This window comes from Chlorocebus sabaeus, chromosome 4 (genome assembly GCF_047675955.1).
Source record: "Chlorocebus sabaeus isolate Y175 chromosome 4, mChlSab1.0.hap1, whole genome shotgun sequence".
Classification (NCBI taxonomy): domain Eukaryota; kingdom Metazoa; phylum Chordata; class Mammalia; order Primates; family Cercopithecidae; genus Chlorocebus; species Chlorocebus sabaeus.
In genome coordinates, this window is record NC_132907.1 from 62,854,153 (window position 1) to 62,880,732 (window position 26,580).

The window sequence follows — 26,580 nt, forward strand, 5'->3', positions numbered from 1 at the left end:
AAATATCCTCATTCTTAGTCTCCTCATTATTAATAAATATTTATTGACCAAACACAACCGCAAGGCACTGCTAAGACTCATGTTTTTTTTTTGGTTTTTTTTTTTGAGACAGCTAAGACTAATTTCTTAAGAAATATAAGATAGGGAAGGCAGAAAAAAATCGCAAAGCATTAGGCATAATTTAATTGCCTTTGAGGTTGGTTTTCTTTTTTAAAGATAGCCCATAAACATATACATGCTAGTTACAGAGCGGCTTGTACGTTTCACTTTATCCTTTGCTTTCCTTACTAGTTTCCTAATACTTTTTCTAAAAAAAAAAAAAAAAAAAAAAGAAAGAAAGAAAATAAAAAAGAAAAAAGAGCCAGTTATTTGGAGTCAGGCTTTGTATTTCCAAAAAGCCCCTCTGAAAAGGCACTGTATATTTCCTATTGGAAGCCCTAACCTGTTAAGACATCTGAAGAAAACAGAGTTGGGAGGGAGAAGGATACAAGGAAAGGCAACTATGTGGACAGCCCTATGTGAGGGCTGAGCACTTTCCAGGGAGTTCTCACATGGGTTCTCTCCAATCTGTCTTTTCTTCTGGCTTCATCAGTTTCCATTTTTCTAATCTGGTATACTTACTGTGGAGGCACCTTAAGTGAGGCAGACAGTGAGGGTCTTTGTTCTTATTTGACTCTAAGCTGCTCCTCTCTTGCTTCATCCATCAGAATGTACTCAGTCATCCATAACCTCCTCCAGGAAGCCTTCCCTGACCACGCCAGTCTGTTAACAGCTCCCTTTCTGGTCTTCACTGTTGGGGCTCAGAAAATAACCCAAAATGAAGGCATCGGAAGCAGCTCTCTCCAACCTCCTCCTGCCCTCTTGTCTCTGACTCCCTCATTCTCCCCACCAGCCCAAGGCCACCCAAAGAAACTCGAATGCCTTTTCCCCAAGGCGGTTCAGAGAAACCAGAACCCCTATTCTCCAAAGCCAGCCATAAAACCTAAAAATATTACCCTAACTCCCACCTTCTCCCTAACCTTTGTGTAAAAACCGTCCATAAAGAAACGATCTGACCTATCTTGTTTGACTGTAGATCACAAGACTCCCATTCCAGAGAGGGTCCTGCCCCATCCCCAGGAGGAAAGAACACTGTACAGACAGGCCAAGCAGAAGCTCCACAGATAGGACTTGCTAGGTTTCCCCACTCAGCCAACTCATGCTAGATCATACGCTTTTTGTCCAATCATATTTCTACATGGCAGTCCAAACTTTGTTAAACCTAAGCATGAAAATGGACACTTTCCCCTGTATCTTTGGGTCTTCATTCTGAAGGCTCCCGTGTCACATAAAACTATGGTGAAATACATTTGTATTCTTTTTCTCCTATTAATCTGTCCTTTGTCAGCTGATTTACTGTGAACCTTCAAAGGCAAAGGGGAAGTTTCCCTATATCATCATGCCATAAGCATACCTCGAGTATAGCTTCATTTTTCACTATGTTGTGAAGTTTCTGAACATATGTCTGTTTATTCCATTAGACTAGGAGCTTAGAATGGATACCTGCTATGCTTTTTGGCTACCCATTGCCTTTCCACATTCTATTTGCAGAAGCTCCCGTCTTCTGATTCTGCACATCTTTAAGGCAGACGGCAGAAACTTGCTTTCCCAGCTGCCCTTGTAGCTAAGATGTAGACATGTGATCTGGGCTCTGCCAATCAGAAGGGAGAGAGGTGAAGCAGCGACTGTCTTCTGGAAGCCATTTTGGCAAAGGCAGTTGCAGACACCCAACTTCAGGAGACAACAGCAGAGGAGGTTAAAGTAGTGTCTTGTACTCAGCATCCAGCATTGGTGCCAGGGCACTGATATGAGTGAAAGATCTCCACTGGGGCAGTGCATTGCCTGGACTGGCTGCTTTGCTTCCAGGCCAATTCTGCCTCTGCTGGAGCTGCTTTAATAAATAACCTCTTTGCTTAAACCAGCTAGAGCTGATTCTGTATTTTGCAACTAAAATTCTTAACTGGTAACTGAGGTCCTCAAGGCAGAGATTGAGTTTCATTTACTTCTCTATCACTAGTCTCTAGCAAAATGTTATGCATATTCAAGGCACTCGATCAATTATTGTTGATTAAATGACTAAATGAAAAAAATGGATGGAGAAGCTAGACTGTAAATCATTAGCTTCCCAAGTTGTCTTTCTTTCAGTAATCATTGAAAAGTACTATTTGTTCCCTAAATCTTCTAATTAGAGAAAACACAGGGATTTTGCTTCCCTTAATGATTCTCCAACTATGTTCCTTTGGAATACCAGTGATGTTCCTATTGCTAAAACTGAATAATAGTGAGTTTTTCCAAATATATAGAGGAAATTTATTTAGTACAAGGAGTTTTGTCAGTTTCAAGTTGTCACCCAGAAACTTTAAAACTCTGGCACCTGCTACTGTTTTGCCGGCAAGTGCAGTAGATGAAAAAATAATTGTGCAAGTAAGCAAGTATTATAGCAAAAACTCAAAACTTCTAGTCTGCTTAGTTCAACAGTTTTCCCCTTTTCTGCGCCCATTCTGTTTGCTGGAATTTTACTTAATAGATTGCACACTTCACACAGCATCCTATTTTCTGCTAGTAAAGTTGCTCTTAGATCAGATAGTGGAATCCAATGACTCAACATTTTATTGAATGGACACCATTGACTCACAAATTATTGGCCACCTGAATATTTTTGAGAACAGCAATTCAAAGGCCTTCCTAACACTGTGCTACCCATTTGTTATAAGCTGAATTGTGACCCCTGCCACAAATTCATATGTTGAAACTAACTTCTAGTACCTCAGAATGTGATTGTATTTAGAGATAGGGTCTTTAAAGAGGTCACTGAGTTAAAATGAGGCTGTTATGCAGGGCACTGTGGCTCACATCTGTCATCCCAGCACTTTGGGAGGCTGAGGTGGGTGGATCATGAGGTCAGGAGATCGAGACCATCCTGGCCAATATGGTGAAACCCCGTCTCTACTAAAATACAAAAAAGTAGCTGGGTGTGGTGGCATGCGCCTGTAATCCCAGCTACTGGGGAGGCTGAGGCAGGAGAATCACTTGAACCCAGGAGGCAGAAGTTGCAGTGAGCCAAGATCGCGCCACTGTACTCCAGCCTGGCGACAGAACAAGACTCCGTCTCAAAAAAAAAAAAAGGTTGTTAGAGTGGGCCCTAATCCAACCTGACTAGTGGCTTAATAATAAGAAGAGATTAGGACACAGACACCAGGGATGCATAAGCACAGAAGAGGACACAGCAAGAAGGTGGCCGTCTGCAAGACAAGGAGAGAGGCCTCAGAAGAAACCAAACTTGCCAACACCTTGATCTTGGACTTTCAACCTCCAGAACTGTAGGAGAATAAATGTCTGTTGTTTAGCCACATGGCCTGTGGTACTTTGTTATGGCAGCCCAGGCAGACTAAGATGCCTTTCTTTCAGGCCTCCCAGCCTCAAATTGGAGCCTGCAGACTCAGACCATGGAACCCGGACTGGAACTTCTGGCTACCAAACCTTCTTCCGCCAGGCCTATCTGGCTCTTTCCTCAGTTTATTCTTCACATCCTAGGCTGGGAAGGTGGAAGATCAAATTACAGCCCTACGCTGGGAAACACACAGGGTTGTCCTCCATAAATCAGCAGATTCCCAACTCGCCATCCCCACTGGGAAGTTACTCCTTGACACACGCATCCTGCCCTCCTTAGCATCTCACCTTCCTTCCTCTGCTCTTTTACAGCACCAAAACCAGCGGAAAGAGTGACCTTTAAATTCCATTAATGCAAGAATGAGTTATAGGGAGGAGCTGACAGCACTGTCAAGCCAGACCCCCTCAGAAAGCCCCAAGGGAAATTAGGAGAAGAAGAGAGGCGAGGAAGAGAGGCAAAGAGGAGGTGGGAGGGGCCGAGTCAAACTGTCTACCACAAATTTGTCCCTGGGACTTGTGCTGGCTCCAGGCTCCTTTCAGAGACAGTGGTTTCCAGAGGTGACAGAGCATCTGAAGCAGGACTCCCAGGGTGGCAAAGCCCCCAGAAGGGCTCCCGCCTTCCCTCCTGCACTGTTTCCTCCCAGATGCAGCTGGTGACAGCTGCTCTGAGTTAGTGCTCAGGTTCTGCGTGGCACAGAGGACAACGGGAATGGGGACTCCCACCGTAACCAGGCCTCTAGGAGGGGCTGGTGGAGCGCAGCCACATGGCATCTCTCATTACTGTCAGTGGAGATGGAGAAGGGACAAATTCAGGGACAGCTTCAGAAGATAGAATGCACCAAACTTGAAGGCTGAGGAAGTTAAGGGGGAGGGAAGCAGGGACAAGCGAGGAGCTAAGATCACTCAAGTTCTGACTTAATGGCCAGGTAAGCTACTGGCACCATTCTCTGGTAGCAAGGACCCTAGGAGAAGTAGGTTTGGACATGACAGTGGGTTTTAATATGGCAATGATCATGTTATAATAAATATATTTACGCATCTCTTTCCCAGGCTAGACTGCATTCTCCCTGAGGGCAGAGACGGCGATTTAGGCACATCTATATATTCCAGTGACAAGTTTGAAGCATTCATTCAGCACTTATGGAACAAACATTAACTGAGGGCCTCCCACACGCCCAGGACTAGCTCCAATACCACACTGGGTCTAGACTCGCAAAGGCCACACAGAACCGGCACCCAATACGCACTATCTCTTGGGTAAATTTTTTTTTTTTTTTTTTTTTTTTTGAGACAGAGTCTTGCTCTCACCCAGGCTGGAGTGCAGTGGCACGATCTCGGCTCGCTGCAAGCTCCACCTTCCAGGTTCACGCCATTCTCCTGCCTCAGCCTCCCGGGTAGCTGGGACTACAGGCGCCCGCCACCACGCCCGGCTAGTTTTTTGTATTTTTAGTAGAGATGGGGTTTCACCGTGTTAGCCAGGCTGGTCTCGATCTCCTGACTTCATGATCCGCCCACCTCAGCCTCCCAAAGTGCTGGGATTACAGGCGTGAGCCACCGCGCCCGGCTTGGGTAAATATTTTAAAGAATGATCTATTGACTCTTTTTTCTTATTTTCTGTATTCTTAATGTTTTGGCATCTGGGGCCTTGTTGCCTGGGGAGAGACTTCCTCTCCTAGAGCTAGCCAATTCTTAGAGATAACAAACCACTTGCCTTCAGTACACCTTTCATATGGTTTTTTGTTTGTTTGTTTTCTGAGATGGAGTCTCACTCTGTCACCGAGGCTGGAGTGCAGTGGTACGATCTCAGCCCCCTGCAACCTCCCCCCGAGTTCAAGCGATTCTCCGGCCTCAGCCTCCCAAGTAAATTGGGATTACAGGCGCCTGCCACTGCACCCGGCTAATTTTTTTGTATTTTTAGTAGAGACGGGGTTTCACCATCTTGGCCAGGCTGGTCTTGATCTCCTGACCTCGTGATCCACCCTCCTCGGCCTGCCAAAGTGCTGGGATTACAGGCGTGAGCACCGCCCTGGCCACCTTTCGTATGTTAACCGATCAATCAAGAGGCCTTCCTACCCCCTCTCACCGCCACCCACCTCCCCACCAACTACCTCTTTGATGGAACTCTCACACAGAGCCAGCCCCCTGCCCTCATCATTCCAGGGCCAGGTATCAAACCACTAGGGACAGCCCCTGTGCCCCAAAGGCCACTAAAATTATTCAAACTTGCCAATTCTATTTTTCATATTTTTCTGAGACTGAGTCTCACTCTGTCACACAGGCTGGAGTGCAGTGGCACAATCTCAGCTCACTGCAACCTCTACCTCCTGGATTCAAGCAACTGTCCTGCCTCAGCCTCCCCAGTAGCTGGGACTACAGGTGCGTGCTGCCATGCCCGGCTAATTGTTGTATTTTTAGCAGAGACAGGGTTTCACCATGTTGGCTAGGCTGGTCTCGAACTCCGTCGACCTCAAGTGATCAGCCTGCCTCAGCCTCCCAAAGTGCTGGGATTACAGGTGTGAGCCACCACGCCTGGCCTACAACAAACTTGCCAATCCTAAACCTGCTTACCCTGCCTTGCCCATTCCTTGCCTCAAAAACCACAATAAAGACATTTCCCCACACTTTCCCCTCAATTTCTTTCTGCCTCCTGACCCAGTGTGTCCAGGTGTGGCCCCGTGTGGTGTTCTAGGCCTCTGTTTCTAAGGATCTGTGAGTATAAGCTTCTTTCTTCATGACAGCCATTTCCATGTCTGTGTCTCTTACCATACCTGATTAAAACAAACCCCGGGTACATTTTAAAACAGATGGCTGAATGTGAATAAGCACTCAGTAACTGTAAATTAACAACTCATTCCTTCCAAGCAGTGCAAAGTACATCCTCTTCAAAAGAGGGAAAGAGGTGTTGGTTCTATCTGTCATTATGTTGAAATTGAATGGAAGTGAGAGAGAGAGCTAGTTTGGGCAGAAGATGGGCCAAATTCATATACAGGCAGTCCCTAATCTACTGTGAGATCATGGATTTGGGGCAAGAATGAAGAGCAAAGAAATAGCAGAAGAGGGGCCTTCTCCACATGCCCTGTAGAGCTTTGCACGGGCTGAGAGAATGCAGGAAGATTCAGTCAATGTTTGCTACACCAAAGTCAAGAATCAACCTTTTCAGGAATGACTTCACAAAAGCCATGTAAACCAACAAAGAGATGAAGGAATCAGCTCTTTTATGGTATCTATTTCTTAATGGTGGCATCAGAAGCTCCCATTAGTCCAGAATGATGAAATGAGGTCGTGGCTACACAAAGCATGTGGCACAGTGGCCACAGTGGATCAACAAATGATACTTGAACGCTCAACAAATTATACTTGTTACTGCTGCTGTTCTTAGCAGTTGGTAAAATGGAGTCTGTGACTAAGTGGCTTTTCTAGTGAACAACTTTTAGGCGACCAGCTACCAAAAAGTCAATAAAATTAATTCATTTGACATTGCGGCTGAGCTACATATGATTTGATCTTCCTTTGATGAGTCTGAATTTACTTTAAGATGTCATCCGGCTTCTAGTATGTCATAAATAACATTAATTGCCTCTGTCTCTTAATGATCACAAAATAGATCCTGATTTATTTGGTTCCTGGATGTGCACAAGGAAACTCAGTGGGGATGCTGGGTGACCCATAGAATCACTAGACCAGGAAGAAGCATGACTTTCCCATGGGGCATCCAAAAACCTGTGAGCCTTCCCAGGTATGTCAGTCATGGGTGTTTGTCTCCAGGGAAGAACCAATCTAATCTTGAAGAATTAGTTTCTTCAAGAAATTTCTTCTATAAAGCCCTCTCTACTACAAAGCCCTCTCTACCTGAGACTGGAGAGGAACAGACAGAAGTCAGATGTCTAAGAGTCCTGCCCAAATTAAGATGTTGACTTTTCCCACCTTGCCCTATCAACCCATGGACCAACCCAGTTTCCACAGAACCAGGCATTTTATTTCTTTTTCTTTTCTTTTTTTTTCTTTCCTTTTTTTTTTTTTTTTTTTGAGATGGAGTCTCGCTCTGTCACCCAGGCTGGAGTGCAGTGGCGTTATCTCGGCTCACTGCAAGCTCCGCCTCCGGGTTCACTCCATTCTCCTGCCTCAGCCTCCTGAGTAGCTGGGACTGCAGGCACCCACCACCATGCCTGGCTAATTTTTTTGTATTTTTAGTAAAGACGGGGTTTCACAGTGTTAGCCGGGATGGCCTCAATCTCCTGACCTCGTGATCTGCCCGTCTCCGCCACCCAAAGTACTGGGATTACAGGCCTGAGCCACCGCACCCGGCCCCAGGCATTTTATTTCTTAGAAATAAAGTAACATAAATTATGTTTCTTAACATTGTCTCTAGGGACTTTATATGCCCAAATAGATGAACTCAAATAGAGCAGTACATGACTCAAAGGAAATCTGCCAAATCCACTTTCTCAATTTTGAGCTGCAGATACGGGATTATAAGCACCAGATAAACATTAGCTCTCCAGCAGCAAAAAGAAACAAAACCTTTCCTTGGACGGTATGAGGTTGCATAATAGGGATGCTTGATGACCTGTTCCCATTCCCATAACACTTCCAAAAGTTTCTCCTGCCTCCTCAACGACACTATTTCCCTCTCTGGACTCTTTAAACATCCCCCATCCATCTACCAGAATATTGATGGAAGTATCTACATGATCATTCAAACAACAAGGACTGTGGAAGCCTAGACACAAGTGGAACCCACAGATACAGCATTAGGAATCACTCATGCATCAGCCCTGGTTGCCTGACAACCTCAATTGGAACCAGCCTCTGAGGGTAGCTGACCCACAGTTCTGCTTCAGCCTTAGCTGGCCACCCTTATTTCCAATCCAGTAAACTTCCCTGGTAAAACTTACTGAGCCAACCTAGTGGCTACAAACCTATTTCCATCATCAATGCCTGTTTGCAGGGAAAGACAGATTCAATATATTCAAATCTTCTGATACCTGTCTTTAGTCACTGCCATTCAGGAGAAATGCCAGTGTACTTACTGGGTATCAGAAGGATGGATACCATCTCAGTCCATTTGTGTTACTATAAAGGAATATCTGAGGCTGGGTGATTTATAGAGAAAAGAGGTTTATTTGGCCCATGGTTCTGCAGGCTATACGATAAGCATGGTGCTGGCATCAGCATCTGGTGATCAAGATGCTTCTGCTCATGGTAGAATGAAAAGTGGAGTAGCCAGGCGCGGCGGCTCATGCCTGTAAACCCAGCGCTTTGGGAGGCCAAGGCAGGTGGACAATCTGAGGTCAGGAGACCAGCCTAGCCAACATGGTGAAACTCCTTCTCTATGAAAAATACAAAATTAGCTCTGTGTGGTGGCACACGCCTGTAGTCCCAGCTACTCGGGAGGCTGAGGCAGAAGAATCACTTGAACCTAAGATTGCACCACTGCACTTCAGCCTGGCAGACAGAGTGAGACTCTGCCTTTAAAAAAAAAAAAAAGGGGGGAGCTGTCATGTAGAGATCACATGGTGACAGAGGAAGCAAAAGAGAGGGGAGAGAGGTGCCAGGCTCTTTTTAATAATCAGCTCCCACAGGAACTAACAGAGGAAGAACTCACTATTACCACAAGGACAGCACCAAGCCATTCATGATGGATGCACCTCCATGACCCCAACACCTCCAGTTAGGCCCACCATTAGGGATCAAATTTCAACATGAGATTTGCAGGGCGCAAATATGCAAACCACAGCAGATACCAAGAAGTATTCTTGATTTCAATTATCAAGCAGCCTAATTGGGAATAATTAGTATGCAGATGAAAAGATAATTAACAATGCACGGTAGTATCTCACGGGGGAAAATCACTTAGCCCAAGGTTATAGAAATTCAGAAGCTAGGGTCCTCCAGCAGAGCCTGGAGAAGGAGGCAGACCTCGAAGGCCAGGCAGGCTGCAGGCAGTCGCTGAGAAGGAAGCCAGCCCTGCAAATGGGGCATTTGGGAAAACACATGGCAAATGCTAAGGCCAATGAATATACCTGTCTCCCTTCTGGTGAGACCACAGCATGGTCAGACCCAGGTATGGAATAAATCTAAACGACACAGGGCCACTCCTCAATTCCATACCCAAGAGAAACATGACCAGTCCATCATGGCACTGAAGCTTGACATGGTCTCAGAATCCTTCTCAACACTGTGGTCCAGGCAGCCATAGTCAGAGTTAGCAGATCACTGGGTCAGAATTATTTCCCATAGAATGCAAGGAACAAAGAAGGCTCATGTTGGGTACATCTCATTCCTGCAGTCAGGAGTTTTGATCTTCTGGCACAGTTAGGCTGACACCCTTGCACATGCAAAGACCCTCTGGCATCATTACCCTCCATTGCCCTTAACGCGACCCCAGACTCCAAATCCTTTTCCAGCCCTATCCTCAAAGACAGCTGCCTTCAATTCCTGCGCTCTTCTGTGCACACACGTCACTTCCCTATTGAGAGGAAAAGTGTATTCCTCCACTCCTTTCAATCCGAGCTGCTCTGTGACTGCTCGGCCAATGGAATATGGCAAAAATGCACCATGCCATGTGGGTCCTAACCTTTAGAAGAATTAGCAGGTTTGCTTACTCTCTCTTGGGAGCCATGAGTTGCCATGTAAGAAATCTAGCAACCCCACTCAAGAGGCCACCTGGAGAGACTGGATGGAAAAGGAGAGGCCCTGTGACTATAGGGAGAAAGAGACAGACGAAGAGAGAGAGAGAGAGAGACAGGCCCAGCCATCCCAGTGCCCTGGCTGAACCCAGTCATCCAGCTTCTCATTGCCAAGGTCTCTGACCTGAGAGCAAAACATTCCTAGGACTTCTGGACCAGCCCAGACATAAGCTGAATTCCACCAAGAAACCCGAGTCAATGCCATATGAGGCAGGGAACTGACCCATCAAATTCTCCCCAAATTCCTGGCCCAAATAATCATAAGCAATAAAATAAGTATTCTCTTAAGCCGCTGAGTTTGGAGAGGGTTGTACTGCAGCAACAGATAACCAGGATGATCTGTTCACGGGACCCATTCCACGGCAACTATAAGTGCTCCTCAGGGCTCTGGGTTCTCACGCTGATCCCTGCAAGTGCCCTGGCCTTACCATGTCCAACCTGAGTCAGGGACCTGCATCCTGGACCGAGACGCCACACTTCTGATCACCCACAGCCTAGCCCTCAGCTCACTACCAACTTCCCTCTTTTAAGCTGACATGTACAATTTCTCAAGAACTCAAGTTAATTACCGACTTCCAGACTCAAAGGTTCCAAGTGTTGTCTATTTGTTGTTCTATTTTTAAGAAATACAAAGGGCAAACTCCCCCTCCTTCTGAGGCTGGTGCCTTTGAGAGCTGCAGCCAGTGACTGGCTCAGATTCACAAAGGCAAGCCTGCAGGCCTGCTGCAGATAACCCTCCCCCTGCTCCAGCCACGGGCAATTATGGATCGGGGAGGGGCTCGTCGTGCTGAAGTTCTCTGTGGCCCTCCAGTTCACAGGTTCCATCTGGCTTATTTTATAGATGAGGACACTGAAGCTTGTCGAGGAGGCATGGCTAGTTCAGGGTCACAGAGGAAGTGGGTGGAGACCGCAGCAGATACCCACCCTGAGTCATAGTTCAGGAGTGACCGCTACCTCCCTCCACCTCTCTGCACCAACAGCTCCAGGGAAATGCTTCTTTTGCACATGCTCCAGCTTGTGCGTGTCCTTTAAAGTCCCCCTTGGCTTAAGCCACATGTGCAGTCAAGCATAGACTTGCTTCCGCTTTGGGGTCTTTATGCAGGAGCTCACTGAAAAGCTCTCCCTAGGCAAGAGCAAAGAGACCCTCTCCTCTATTTTTAACTTTCCTTCCCATCCCCTGACACACATATACACAGTAGCTCGGGGTACAGTACGTGTTCTGGTTTACTAGTGTGCACATGGACCCTCTGCCCTTTAATTAGGTTGGATGGCAAATTCTGGTGCAAAGCCACAAGGAATGAGCCTTGCTGGTTTTGTTTTAGGAAGAAGGGCAGTCCAGATCCCTTTACCAATATCAATCCATGATGAACATCTGGCACGGACCCTGGTGTCTACAAATGCCTTTAGCTGCTCTGACCCCAGCTTGAATGCTAAGGCTCGGAGGCATCCCAGAGAGACTCGGCAGCTGGGAAGAGCTTCTCGAACAACAGTTACTATCACAAGGCATGGCTGGAAATTGTTGCAACATGTACTTTTTTGTGTGTCTTTTTTCCTTTTACAACATGCACTTTTTATTTTAAATGAAGATTTCCTCCGGGACAGACACTGTACTAGGTGCTTTGCAAACAGGTTATCTCCTTTAATTTCCACAACAACCTAATGAGGTAGCCTCTTATATCTCTATTCTTTTTTTCTTTTTATTTTTTTGAGATGGGAGTTTTGCTTTTGTTGCCCAGGCTGAAGTGCAATGGCGCAATCCTGGCTCACTGCAACTTCCACCTCCCAGGTTCAAGTGATTCTCCTGCCTCAGCCTCCGAGTAGCTAGGATTACAGGCATGCACCACTACACCCAGCTAATTTTGTATTTTTAGTAGAGATGGGGTTTCACCATGTTGGCCAGGCTGGTCTCGAACTCCTGACCTCAGGTGATCCACCCGCCTCGGCCTCCCAAAGTGCTGAGATCACAGGCTTGAGCCACCACGCCTGGCCATATCTCTATTCTTTATAGATGAGGAAACTAGGGGTCAAAGAAGCCAGAAACAAGGTCAAGGTGACCAGCAAGCTGCAGAGTCGGAATTTGGATAGAAGTTCAGCCAACTCCAAAATCCAAGTTCTGCATGGATTTTGCACGAATGACACTGATTTATCAAAACTTTAATACCACAAACCTGCACTAATTTACTTACACTTATCTCCACATCATTCACTAGTGTAATTCATGTCAAATACGCAAAACTGTCACCCATGTGACAGCCTAAGAGTGCTACTGGGATCACAGAAATACAGTCCAGCAACCAAAGAGGAAGTTCAAGTAGTTTATGCTCTTTACATGCATTTTTCAAACTAAATTTTGTGGATCAGTTATTTTTCTTCCAATTCCATTTTACCTCTAAGCCACTTCCTTCACGGGTTGCTTTTCAATTTTTTTTTTTTTTTTCTTTTGAGACGGAGTCTTGCTCTGTCGCCCAGGCTGGAGTACAGTGGCCGGATCTCAGCTCACTGCTAGCTTCGCCTCCCGGGTTTATGCCATTCTCCTGCCTCAGCCTCCTGAGTAGCTGGGACTGCAGGCATCCACCACCTCGCCTGGCTAGTTTTTTGTATATTTTTTTGTAGAGACGGGGTTTCACCATGTTAGCCAGGATGGTCTTGATCTCCTGACCTCGTGATCCGCCCGTCTTGGCCTCCCAAACTGCTGGGATTACAGGCTTGAGCCACCACGCCCCGCCGGCTTTTCAACATTTAGCCCCAAATCTCCTCCTCAACATAGGAACAGAGTTAAGGGCGAGCAGCCGCTCCCCTGTGCACTCTCCAAAAGTGACTCCTTATCAACCAGTTTTTAGAGAAATGTGTTGATACGAATTTCTTTCTTTCTTTTTTGTGATGGACTCACTCTGTCTCTCAGGCTGGAGTGCAGTGACGCGATCTTGGCTCACTGCAACCTCTGCCTCCCAGGTTCAAGCGATTTTCCTGCCTCAGCCTCCCAAGTAGCTGGGATTACAGGCATGCTCCACCATGCCAGGTTAATGTTTGTATTTTTAGTAGACAGGGTTTCACCATGTTGGCCAGGCTGGTCTCGAACTCCTGGCCTCAGGTGATACACCTGCCTTGGCCTCCCAAAGTGTTGGGATAACAGGCGTGAGCCACCGCACCCAGCCGACATGACTTTATGTCCTTGGAGAAGATACTGAAGGAAGCTTGGTGAAGTCAAAGCCCTAGAGTTATGGGAGGAGGTGCTTCTTCTGAACTCACATTTCCCTATGATGCAAGTTGTGCTGAAGAGAAAAATGGCCCAGGACACACCTTAGCTCTCACCTTCTCCTTCTCTCTCATTTTGTTTTGTGTTTTTTTTTTTTCTGAGACAGGGTCTTAGTCTGTCACCCAGGCTGGAGTGCACTGCCATAAGGCTCACTGCAGCCTTGACCACCTGGGCTCAAACTGTCCTCCTGCCTCAGCCTCCATGTAGCTAGGATCACAGGTGTGCACCACCATGCCCGGCTGATTTTTTGCTTTTCTGTAGAAATGGGGGGGGGGGTCTCATTTTGTTGCCCAGGCTGGTGTTGAACTCCTGAGCTCAAGCGATCCTCCCGCCTCAGCCTCCCAAAGTGCCTAAGCCACAGCAACTGGCCTTATCATCATAATAATTTAAAAATAATTGTTGAAGGCCGGGCGTGGTGGCTCACACCTGTAATCCCAGCACTTTGGGAGGCTGAGGCAGGAGGATCACATGATCAGCAGTTTGAAACCAGCCTGGCCAACATGGTGAAACCCCATCTCTACTAAAAATACAAAAATTAGCCAAGTGTTGTGGTGCGTGCCTGTAATCCCAGCTACTGGGAGGCTGAGGCAGGAGAACTGCTTGAACCCGGGAGACGGAGGTTGCAATGAGCCAAAACTGTGCCACTGCACTCCAGCCTAGGTGACAGATTGAGATTCCATCTCAAAAAAACAAAAACAAAAAACAAACAAAAACAATTGCTGAAAGCTACCCAGGCCATCAAGATCCAAGTTGCAAAGAAAAGACAACATACTGGGCTTCCCTTAATGGGTTATCAAAGCAGCACACAGTTAGTCCTGACCTGAAGGTGACCCTAAATTGACTTTGGCCCAATCCCGCGTGAAATTCTAGTCTCAGACCATCGTGTTGCACAATTCTAGGGAGCTCCATTCATTATGTAGAGGTGGTGAATTTTACTTCCCTGAATTGGTCAGTGCATAATGTACATAGTGACTCAACTTTACAAAGAATTGGTGATTTTCAGAAATAGCATTTCCTCTTAGGACAAAATAGAAGCATCAGTTTCTCTTTAAAACTTTGAGACCTTTGGATGATCTTCAGTGGATGCACAGGGAAAAAAGAAAGAGCTAGCTCTGGGGGCTATAGAAGTCAGTTGAGAAATAAGCATTTGGCCAGAAGACAGCCAAAGGAAAACAAATGGCCAGGCTCCCGCCACGTGGCCCCTCTCCTAGGACACTGGTTTCCCATGGGCTATTTATGGTTAGGACCAGATGCTGTCAATGAGGGGTATGCAGTGACCACTGCTGTCCCCCCACCATCTATTCCCGTGGTGTACAATTTTAATTTATAATTGTGGGTGAGTCATATATGTGCTCGGAAGGGGGCAGGGAAGGGCCACGGATTTAGATAAATAGGCTGCAAAAGATACAGTGAAAAACGCCAGACCAAAATTGAAGAGACTGGACTTGATCGGTTCAACTACATGGGTGTGCCCTTCCTGCCTCCCCCAACCTAGTATTGTTCCATCTCTCTTGAGAACGAGGGCCCGGGAGCCGCTGTTACTATCAAGGTGGATGTGAGACAGCTCTCACATATTTCGGAACAGAAAAGGAGCACCTCAGAATTGGTAATGCTTCAAGTCTCTTCTAAAACTGAACATCCTGGCTCAGCATGGTGGCTCATGCCTGTAATCCCAGCATTTTGGAAGGCTGAGGCGGAAGGATCACTTGAGGTCAGGAGTTCGAAACCAGACTGGACAATATAAGGAAACTCTCGTCTCTTAAAAGAAAGACAAAAATTACCTGGACATGGTAGTCTCAGCTACTCAGGAGGCTGAGACAGGAGCATCGTTTTAACACAGGAGTTGAAGCTACAGTGAAGTATGATTGCATCACTGTGCTGCAGCCTGGGCAACAGAGTGACACCCCCCCCCCCCAAAAAAAAAAAAAAGGCAAGTTCACATTTGCAGTACTCTCCATGTGGGTGTGGCCCTATCTTTTTATACAGACTGTATTACATTAGCCATAATGAAATAGCACAGACTGCGTGACTTGTTTCAGAAATTTACTTCCTCCACAGTCCTGAAGGCTAAAAGTCAAGATAAAAGACGCTGCCAGGGATCGCTCCTGGTGAGGCCGCTCCTCATGGCTCGTCACTTTCTGCTGTGCGTTTCTTCTGCTCATGAGCAGGAGAGCAAGCTCTGGTTTCTCTACCTCTTCTTATAAGGACAGCAGTCTTACTGGATGAGGACCCTACCCTTAAGATCTAACTTTACCCCCTTAAAAGCCCTATCTCCAAACACGGTCACACTGGGTAAAACGTTTCAACAAATGAATTCGTAAAGAGGCAGATATAATTCAGTTCAAAATAGAGGTTATAGCTGTTAAGAAAGAAATCACAGGATTGCTTTTTCTTTTTTTTTTTTTTAAGATGGAAACTTGCTCTGTTGCCAGGCTGGAATGCAGTGGCACAATCTCAGCTCACTGCAACCTCCGCCCTCCAGGTTCAAGCAGTTCTACCTCAGCCTCCCTAGCAGCTGGGATTACAGGTACCTGTCACCACGCCCAACTAATTTTTGTATTTTTAATAGAGATGGGGTTTCACCAAGTTGGCCTGAATGGTCTCAATCTCCTGACCTTGTACTCCACCCTCCTCGGCCTCCCAAACTACTGGGATCACAGAGCCACACACTCGGTCTGCTTTTGCTTTTAAGTAACTCTGCCCAGGCTCTCGTTCTAGCTGCTCACCGTGCTCCTGGCCCCAGTCAAGAGGCTCCTCCTCACTCACCAGATGCCTACCGGCCAAACCCTGCTTCTCTGCCTCCTCTGTGCACCAGCCCCTACTGCCCATACCAGTCTTGCCCTTTGCAATAGATGCCCATCTCTCCTACATGTACCCTGGCCCAAACCTGTCCCCACTACCTGCTAAACCTGAACCTTACTCATAAACTGAGGCCTTTGCTGAACCTATTACTCCATGTGGTTTGTTTACAAGGAACTCAAAACTACATCTGGCCACTTAGCAATGTACACTGTGTGCCGGCAATTAGTGGGTTCTTGGTCTCCTTGACTTCAAGAATGAAGCCGCGAACCCTCACGATTGAGCGTTACAGCTCTTAAATACGGTAGTCCGCAGTTTCTTCCTTCTGGTCGGTTCATGGTCTCGTCGGCTTCAGCAGTGAGGTTGCAGACCTTCATAGTAAGTTTTATACAGTTCTTAAAGCACCACTCCTGGAGTTGTTCATTCCTCCCAACACGTTCGTGGTCTCACTGGCCTCAAGAGTGAAGCTGCAGACCTTCGCAGTGAGGGTTACAGATCACAAATGCTGCGCAAACAGCTCACAAAGGCTATACGCAGAACCAAAGAATCAGCAGCTGGAAGATTTGTTCCAAAGAAAAACAGCAAACCTTCCACAATTTCGAAGGACACCCGGCCAGCTTACCATTGATTAGGTAGGGCAGCCTGCTTTTATTCCCTTATCTGACCCCACCCACATCCTGCTGATTGGTCCATTTTACAGAGAGCTGATTGGTCTTTTTTACAGAGAGCTGATTGGTCCATTTGACAGCGTGCTGATTGGTCCATTTTGACAGCATGCTGATTGGTGCGTTTACAATCCTTTAGCTAGACACAAAGTACTAGAAGAGTTCTCCAAGTCCCCACTAGGTTAGCTAAATACAGAGTACTGACTGGTGTATTCACAAACCTTGAGCTAGACACAGGGTGCTGATTGGTGTATTTACAATCCCTTAGCTAGACATAAAAGTTCTCCAAGTCCCCACTAGACTGGGGAGCCCAGTTGGCTTCACCACACAGGGGCTGCAGGCGGAGCTGCCCGCCAGTCTGGATCTGCGTCTGTACTCCTCAGGCCTTAGGTGGTCGATGGGGACTGGGCACCACAGAGCCAGGGGCAGCACCTGTCGGGGAGGCTTGGGCGGTGCGGGAGCCCACTGTGGAGGGGGCGGCTCGGACATGGCCCACTGCAGGTCCTGAATCCTGCCCCGTGTGGAGGCAGCTGAGGCCCGACAAGAATTGCAGCGGGGTGCATGTGGGCTGGCAGTGCTGGGGGACCCGGCGTAACCTCCGCAGCTGCTGGCCCGGGTGCTAAGCCCCTCACTGCCCTGGGCCCGTGGTGCCTGTGGCCGGGGCTTCACGTGCACCCGCGGGAACTTGTGCTGGCTTGTGAGCCGCAGGCAGCTGCGGTTGCCGCCGACCCCTCTCCCTCCACACCTCCAGGCAAGCAAAGGGAGCCGGCTCCTGCCTCAGCCAGCCCAGAGAGGGGCTCCCACAGTGCAGTGGTGAGCTGAAGGGCTCCTCAAGCGCCACCAGAGTGCATGCGGAGGCTGAGGAGGTGCTGGGAGTGAGGGCTCTACCACATTGTCACCCCTCAACAGGACCATACAGCAAACATCTTGGCCACCTCATTCATTCATTCAACAAATATTTATTGAACACCTACTATGTTCAGCCATTAATCCAGTTGTGTGGGATCCATCAGTGAATAAAACCAGCAAAGAATCCTTCCCGTCATAGAGGTTTTTTTGGTGGTGGTGGTGTTTTGAGATGGAGTCTCGCTCTGTCACCCAGGCTAAAGTACAGTGGGGCGATCTGCCTCACTGCAACCTCCGTCCCGGGTTCAAGCAATGCTCCCTGCCTCAGCCTCCTGAGTACCTGGGATTACAGGCACCGGCCACCACGCCCAGGTGATTTTTGTATTTTTCAGTAGAGACAGGGTTTCGCCATGTTGGCCAGGTTGGTCTTGGGATTCATCACCTCAGGTGATCCACCCGACTCAGCCTCCCAAAGTGCTGGGATTATAGGCGTGAGCCACCACACTTGGCCCCCCCCCCCCATAGAGTTTACATTCTTCCCATCCTATTCTTCCTGTTCATACTTTCCCTTTGCCCTGATTTCTTCCATTTCTAAAATATTTATTGTCCTATGTCCATTTCAGTCATATTGTATTTGACAGTATTTCCAATCTTATTATACTAATCTATAACTTAAGGTACTGTATATTTTTCATAAGGGTCTAATTGCCTTTAACAATAATTAGGTGGCATTACTGTAATAAATAAATCACATACGTATAAAATACCAAGCACATTGTAGGAGCTCAACACAAGGCAGTTTTCTGTTTTTTAAAATCTTAGATATTTAAGGCTAACCTCAAATTCTATCTCTGTCTAGGAGTCTTTAACGGCACCAGAAAATAAAAGGAATTTCTCTTTGTTTTCTATCTTCTCTTAGTACCAATTCATCCACCATGTTGACACCCTGTTACAGTCTTTCATAAATTATTCTCTATTTCTCTCCCGTGTGTGTATACGGCTTCCTTGGGAGTAGATGGTAAACTTCCGGAGGGAACAGAGCCGTGTGTGTGTGTGTGTGTGTGTGTGTGTGTGTGTACACATGTATTTTTTGAGATGGAGTCTCACTCTGTCACCCAGGCTGGAGTGCAATGGCACAATCTTGGCTCACGGCAACCTTCGCCTCCTAAGTTCCAGTGATTCTCCTGCCTCAGCCTCCCAACTAGCTGGGACTACAGGCATGTGCCACCACACGTGGCTAATTTTTGTATTTTTAGTAGAGACGGGGTTTCACTATGTTGGCCAGGTTAGTCTCGAACTTCCAGCCTCAAATGACCCACCCACCGCGGCCTCCCAAAGTGTTGGGATTACAGGCGTGAGCCACTGTGCCCAGCCAATATTCATAATTTGCACAATGCAATCCAGGTTTCCGTAAGAGCTGAAGTAATGTGCATTCTTTCATTCTCACTCTCTCTTTTATTTTTAAGATCTGGCCCTCTTTGCCAAACAATACCAGTTTTCTTCACTTAGGTGAGGGGAGTTCTGCATTTAAAAGGTAATTTGGGCCGGGCGCGGTGGCTCAAGCCTGTAATCCCAGCACTTTGGGAGGCCGAGACGGGCGGATCACGAGCTCAGGAGATCGAGACCATCCTGGCTAACCCGGTGAAACCCCGTCTCTACTAAAAATACAAAAAACTAGCCGGGCGAGGTGGCGGGCGCCTATAGTCCCAGCTACTCCGAGGCTGAGGCAGGAGAATGGCGGGAACCCGGGGGGCGGAGCTTGCAGTGAGCTGAGATCCGGCCACTGCACTCCAGCCTGGGCTACAGAGCAAGACTCCGTCTCAAAAAAAAAAAAAAAAAAAAAAAGGTAATTTGATTTACATTGCTAGAACACATTCATCATCCAGCATGGGGAAAAAGGCAATGATAGTTCCAACAAAAGAAACATTTCATGTAATTCCGAGCAAAGGGCAAGAATATTACAGTATTTTCTATAATAGGAAAAAATCTGCAGTCACAATATTTGAGGAAAAGAGCACTATTTAAGTCAACTGTGGCGCATCCACTGGATGGATGCACTTATGATTTTAAAGAAACACATTTTGAAGGGTCCTTACTGAAATAAGAATGGGCTGTTTGTTGTGGGAAAGGCAGTATGTGAAATGTAGACTATGATTCCAGTGTTATAGACATTCTATTTACATGTATACATACACACAGGAAAAAAAGATTTGGAAGAAATGTCTTAGAAATGAACAGTATTGGCCCGGCACAGTGGCTCATGCCTGTAATCTTGGCACCTTGGGAGGCTGAGGTGGGCAGATCGCTTGAGCCCAAGAGTTTGAGACCAGCCTGGGCAACACAGTGAAACCCTGTCTGTATCAAAAATACAAAAATTAGCCGGCCATGATGGTGGATGCCTGTAGTCCCAGCTACCAAGGAGGCTAAGGAGGGAGGACTGCTTGAGACTGGAAGGTTGAGGTTCCAATGAGTTATGATCGTGCTACTGCACTCCAGCCTGGGTGATAGAGCAAGATCCTGTCTCAAAAAAAAAGAGCAGTATCTATGGGTGGCAAAATTATTTATAAAAATTTACTTCATGTTTACACAGTGATTTCTTTTACAATCAGGAAAAAAGAACACACCTTGTGTTGAAAACTGAAGTGAAAGAAGGACCTCTAGGCACCACTTTGGGACAGGCGCTGCATTGGGCAATGTGAGAATGACCAATTATCCTCCTTGGGGTCTGGCTTTTACCCCAGGCGCTAGGACGCAGAAAGTATTCCCTTAAGTCAGAGGGATGCATTTATTTCTCTTTTTTTTTGTTGTTAAAGTTCTGGGATACATGTGCAGAACGTACAGGTTTATTACATGGGAATACATGTACCATGAGTTTGCTGCGCCCATCAACCCGTCATCTAGGTTTTAAGCCCCTCATGCATTAGGTATTTGTCTTAATGCTCTCCCTCCCCTTGCCCCCAACCCCTGACAGGCCCTAGTGTGTGATGTTCCCCTTCCTGTGTCCGTGTGTTCCCATTGTTCAACTCCCACTTATGAGTGAGAACATGCGGTGTTCGGTTTTCTGTTTCTGTGTTAGTTTGCTGAGAATGATGGTTTCCAGCTTCATCATGTCCCTGCAAAGGGTATGAGCTCATTCTTTTTTATGGCTGCATATTATTCCATGGTGTATATGTGCCACATTTTCTTTATCCAGTCTATTATTGATGGGCATTTGGGTTGGTTCCCTAAAGCACTCTGTAATTTAGGCTTTCCACAAAATCCAATGGCCGCTCTTTACAATTAAGGCAAAAGCTTCTCTGAAAATAAAAAGTGCTTTGTTCTTCCCATTCAGAGAGCATGAAGCCCAGTGCTCTTCTGTGTATGAGTGGAGCTGAGAAGACCAGCTGGTGACCAGTGGTCATTCCCAAGAGCAAACAGGGAGGGCCACAGGAAGGAAAGCAAATGTGAGGGCAGAGGCCATCCTCAGCCAGGCCCTCTCCCCTGCCCCAGCAGACTGAGGATGGAATTCATAGCTCCCTGATTCCCCCCAGCCAGCAGCCACAGCAGTATTTTTAACAAGGCATAAAACTTGCAATTCTATTAAAAACACATGTCTCTGGTTTCAAAGTACTGTTAGCAACAGCCACTGATAGTCCGTAAACACACCATCAACCAGGGAACACACTCATTCGACTGAGTCTCAAATGCTGAGTATTAAATGTTTTACAAACAAACACTGGGTCTTCTAGCTGGAAGAAATTTCGAGATAATCTTCGGGCTATCTGTCTTCTAGAGACTGTTCAACCTGCTTGAAAACACTAACCATTCCTATTTTCACCATTTCTCAAAGAAAAGAGAGAAGATCAGTAGGGCAGACTTTTTAAAGGCAGGGTAGGGGGAAGGAACCAGAGTGGCCAAAGTGGAACCCGAGGCCTGGAAGGCCCGGCTTCTGCCCTTAGATCCATCATCGTCAATGCATGTCCTTGGGAAGTCTATGGGCACCTTTAAAATAAAGGGAGAACTGGACTGGTTGAAGTCTCAGGTCCAAGGCCTAAGGTGGGGAACTTGAGTCCTGCGATGTCAAACCCAGCTTTAAATCTCTTTCCCCACTTAACAGCTATAGCAGTTTAACTTGTCTAAGACTTAGTTTTGTCATGTGTACAGCAAGGGAAAACAATGATGCCTCCCTCATGGGATGGCTTAAAGATTATATGAGACGAAGAAAAAACAATGCCTCTAACAAAGGGCTTGGCACATGAAGCTCCGTAACTCTCATCCCGTCTCTACTTCCAAGAATGCTGCCATGAAGCCCATGAGAAAGTAAATATGAAGAACAAATGAGCCAGGGTTGGGGATGTTGGGGATGGAGAGACAGCCAGCAAATCACTGAGAACTGACTGTGTATCTACAAGTGGCAGTTGCTGCAGGAACACAGGCCATGTGGCTGCTTAGAAGCCAGTTCCATGCACACTGATTATCAGGCATTTAAATGTTTCCCCTCAAATCCTGATGTCTGAGGTGGAGGGGAAAGTAGGGAGGGAACCTCCAGATCAGGTATTTTAGACTCCAGGAAAGGAAACAGAAAGCTCTATTTATCTGGGCTCCCCAGCTTGCTAATTAACTTACGGACTGGAAACTATTCTCATGTGTCGGAGTCTGTACATCTTCTCGTTATTAGAGAAAACATCTGCTCATTATCCCCATGGTTTCCGAATGTGAGAGAGAACCAGAGTTGCGTTCCCAGATGCAAATGTACGGCATCAAAGCTGCCTCGGGGACTGGCGGCCCCATGCAGAGTGTGGGGCTTCGGGAGATTAGAGGTAGTGGATTAGAACAGGCAGTGGGTTTTGTAAATAAAACAGGAAGAAGGCTTTCATGTCTGAGGATGCCGAAGGGATTGTGACTAAAAAGACACCTGTATGTATAGCTAGAGGTCTCCCATTGAACAGGTCAGGAAAAAGGACTTCTCAGCCAGGCGCGGTGGCTCATGCCTGTAATCCCAGCACTTCGGGAGGCTGAGGTGGGTAGATCAATTGAGTTCAGGAGTTCAAGACCATCCTGGGCAACATGGCACGTCTCTACAGAATACAAAAAATTTAGCTGGGCATGGTGGCACACGCCTGTAATCCCGGCTACTTAGGGGGCTGAGGTGGGAGCATCACTTGAACCTGGAAGGTAGAGGGTGCAGTGAGCCAAGATTGCACTACTGCACCCCTGCCTGGGGTGTGAAACTGTCTCAAAAAAAAATTTTTTTTCCAGGCCTGTCCCTTTTCCACATAAAATTCAGGTTTTAGCCATGGGACAAATATTCATGGAGGATCCACTGTGTGCTCATCACTGGGTCTGTACAACAGCTCAACCCCGGGGACTGGAGACTCAGATGTCAGATGGCAAGTGGCTCCAGCACTAGAAGCACACCTGTCCACACTCAGGCGCAGGCAGAGGCAGCCTGTGTTTCAGCGGATGACTGTGTCCTGTGGACAGAGGGACTGGGAAGAAGACAGCCCCATGGAAGATGGGAGCCCAGGCTCAGAGATGCCTAGCTCCTGACATTGGCAAGAACTCCCTTCTTTTTTCCCCTCCCAATCTAAGGTCACCAAGTCTCCTGGTCTACCCAGGTCTGAAAGGTTTCCTGGGATGTGGGACCCTCCTATGCTAATTCCATGGCAGTCCTGACAAACTAGGATGAGCTGGTCACCTTAAAATGTCCCATCCCTTTTCCTCCTCAGTCAGGTAATGATTTCACTCTTCCCTCACTGGGAAACTGTTATCAAACAGCTTACCATTTCTTCATGCCTCCGTTTCTGTATCTGTAAAAGGGAAAGGCTATAAGACTTTCTTTTACAGGGATGTTGGGGATCTTAGCAGGCAGGGCCTTGCAGGGAATGTGGCAACCCTGGCCTGAACAAACTGCACACAAGGATGAGACAGGGGCCACCTAAATAAAAGGACTGAGAGCAGGACATGGGTGAAGGCGAAAAGAAGCAGGGACATAGGAAGGGAAAAAAGGGAAAGGGGTTTTGAAAGCAAAGACCTCCAACTCCCCATCTACCACTGGAAACCATCTGTTTAAAGCAAGCATCCCAAGCTCATCCTCCACCAACTGCTGGCCAGCCCTTTCCTCATCACACCTCCTCCTCAGCCTCCACCTGTCTCTCCTCCCTCCTGCCCCCTGAAAGGCCCCACCATACACTCCTGACCCCGAAATCAGGCATTATCTTGGCTTTCTTCCTCTTCTACTCCCTCTGGGCCTTACTTGCCTTCTCATCCTTCCAATCTCTCTCACATCTTGTGTCCCCCAGTCCATTCCCACAGCCTCTGCCTGGCTCTCATTTGAGCCAAATCACCTGTGCACTGCAACAGACTCCTGTCTCCATCTGTCCCACTCCAGGCCGGCCTCCACTCTGAAGTCAAAGTGTGGTCTGTCTAACGCACGGAGCTGATCCTTAAGATCCTTCAAGGGTTCCCCAAGCTTTCAGGATGGCATTCAGATTCCTTTGTTAAATCTCCCAATCTCCTTCTTTTCTTTTTAAATAAAACAGAGGGCCAAGTGCGGTGGCTCATGCCTGTAATCCCAGGAGTTTGAAACCAGACTGGCCAACATGGTGAAACCCCATCTCTACTAAAATACAAAAAAAAAAAACCCAGCCAGGTGTGCTAGTACGCCTGGAATCCCAACTACTCCGGAGGCTGAGCATGAGAATCACTTGAACCTGGGAGGTGGAGATTGTAGTGAGCCAAGATCACGCCACTACCCTTCAGCCTGGGTGACAGAATGACACTCTGTCTCAAAAAATAATAATAATAATATATAAATAAATAAGCTAGAGATGGGGTTTTGCCATGTTGCCCAGGCTGATCTTGAACTCCTGGGCTCAAGTGATCCGCCTGCTTTGGCCTCCCAAAGTGCTGGGATTAGAGGCATGAGCCACCATGCCTGGCCTCAACTTCCTTTCTAATCTGGCACTTCTGAGCTCCCCAGACCACGTCTTTGCCCCTCACTCCTAACCTCGATTTTAGCCATAATGAACCACAGGTGCTTTCCTGGACAGTCCGTGCTACTTCATGCCTCTGCCTTCAACATTCAGCTCAAAAATTCCTTCCTTCCTCTGGGAAGCCATTCCTTAGCCCACCCCTCGCCCACCACCTTCTTGAGATTGTCCTGATTTAGATGCTTCTCTTTTTTCCTGCCCCAGTACTCTCCACCATTGCACTCACCACAGTGAACAGGATGGGTTGGGTACGTGTCTTTCTTCCCTACCAGAATATAAAATCAGTGAAGACGGGGTCTTCACAAATACTCGACTTCCTATCCCTAATGGCAGCTCAGGGCTTGGAGCATATTACAAATACTGATTGAACGAATGAATGAAAACCAGCAGCCTTGTCCACACACAACAATACCGAACCCCAAAGCAGGTTCATGGTCAGGGTCAGATCTTCTCCACTGCTGAAGAGTAAGAAATACTCCAGGCAAAGACACATCCTCTGCCTGCCATTCCAGCCCTGCCACAAACCACAGCAGGGAAGACGGATGGGGTCACAAACCAGGTGGCTTTGAAGGCAGATGACCTCAGACTGCCGCCCGAATCTGCAGGTACTTCCTTGTGTAACCTTGGGGCCACCTACTTAATTCCTGGACCTTGGTGTCCTCATTTATAATATAAGGAAAATAATAACATACATTACAATATTGTCATGAGGAGTAAATGGAATGATGTATATAAAACATTTAGCACTTTGCAGACACTCAGTGCTGGTTCCACCCAGCCTTCTTTTTTCCAATATTGCCAGAACAGAGGCAGAGCCTAATAAAATTTGTATTCACAATGCACTCAGGCAGCTCCTGCTGGGTGAGATTCAGTCTAAGAAATAAGGAAGGGGCCGGGCATGGTGGTTCACGCCTGTAATCCCAGCACTTCGGGAGGCTGAGGCAGGCGGATCATGAGGTCAAGATATCAAGACCATCCTGGCCAACATGGTGAAACCCTGTCGCCACTAAAAAATACAAAAAAAAAAAAATTAGTTGGGCACGGTGGCACGCACCGGTAGTCCCAGCTATTTGGGAGGCTGAGGCAGGAGAATCGCTTGAACCTGGGAGGGCGGAGGTTGCAGTGAGCCAACATCGCGCCACTGCACTCCAGCCTGGCGACAGAGCAAGACTCCATCTCAAAAAAAATAAAATAAAAATAAAAAAAGTAATAATAATAAAGAAATAAGGAAGGAGGCAGAGGCTTGCTTTCTGGACTGCAGCCCGGAGGCACTCAGTCACTGCCAGGGCATCCCAACCAGACCCAAAGGTCTCATGGCTTCTTGGGTTGGAGGGAGGTTGTATTATTGCGCACGGTAATCTCAGAGGCCTCCTGGTACCCATGGAGCAGCTGGAGGGGCTTCGTGCCAATGTCCTCTGCCCCTGCCCTGCTGGTTCAGAGCCAGAGGAACAGATTGGGCAGTGGGCTCCTCCTCACTTTGGAGATCACCATTTTCTGCAAAGAGACACAGAAGAAAGTCTAAAAGAGAACATGAGGACATGTCCACAGTAAGTGGTTATCTCCAGGGACAAGATTCCAGGTGATTTTTAAATCTTCTTTATGTTATTTCCGATTTTCTTTTTCTTTTTTATTTGGAGACGGAGTCTCACTCTGTTGCCCAGCCTGGAGTGCAATGGTGCGATCTCAGCTCACTGGAACCTCTGCCTCCCAGGTTCAAGTTATTCTCCTGCCTCAGCCTTCTGAGTAGCTGGGATTACAGGTGCCCGCCACCATGCCTGACTAATTTTTGTACTTTTAGTAGAGATGGAGTTTCACCATGTTGGCCAGGCTGGTCTCAAACTCCTGACCTCAGGTGATCTACCCGCCTTGGCCTCCCAAAGTCCTGGGATTACAGGTGTGAGCCACGATGTCCAGCCATGTTCTTT

At 47.2% G+C, this 26,580-nt stretch overlaps 1 protein-coding gene across 2 annotated transcripts in view; it reads right to left on the minus strand.

Annotated features, from left to right (window-relative positions):
- Positions 1-26,580, minus strand: part of PDZD2 (PDZ domain containing 2) — a 472,427-nt gene that overhangs the window by 389,269 nt on the left and 56,578 nt on the right. The window lies entirely within an intron of this gene.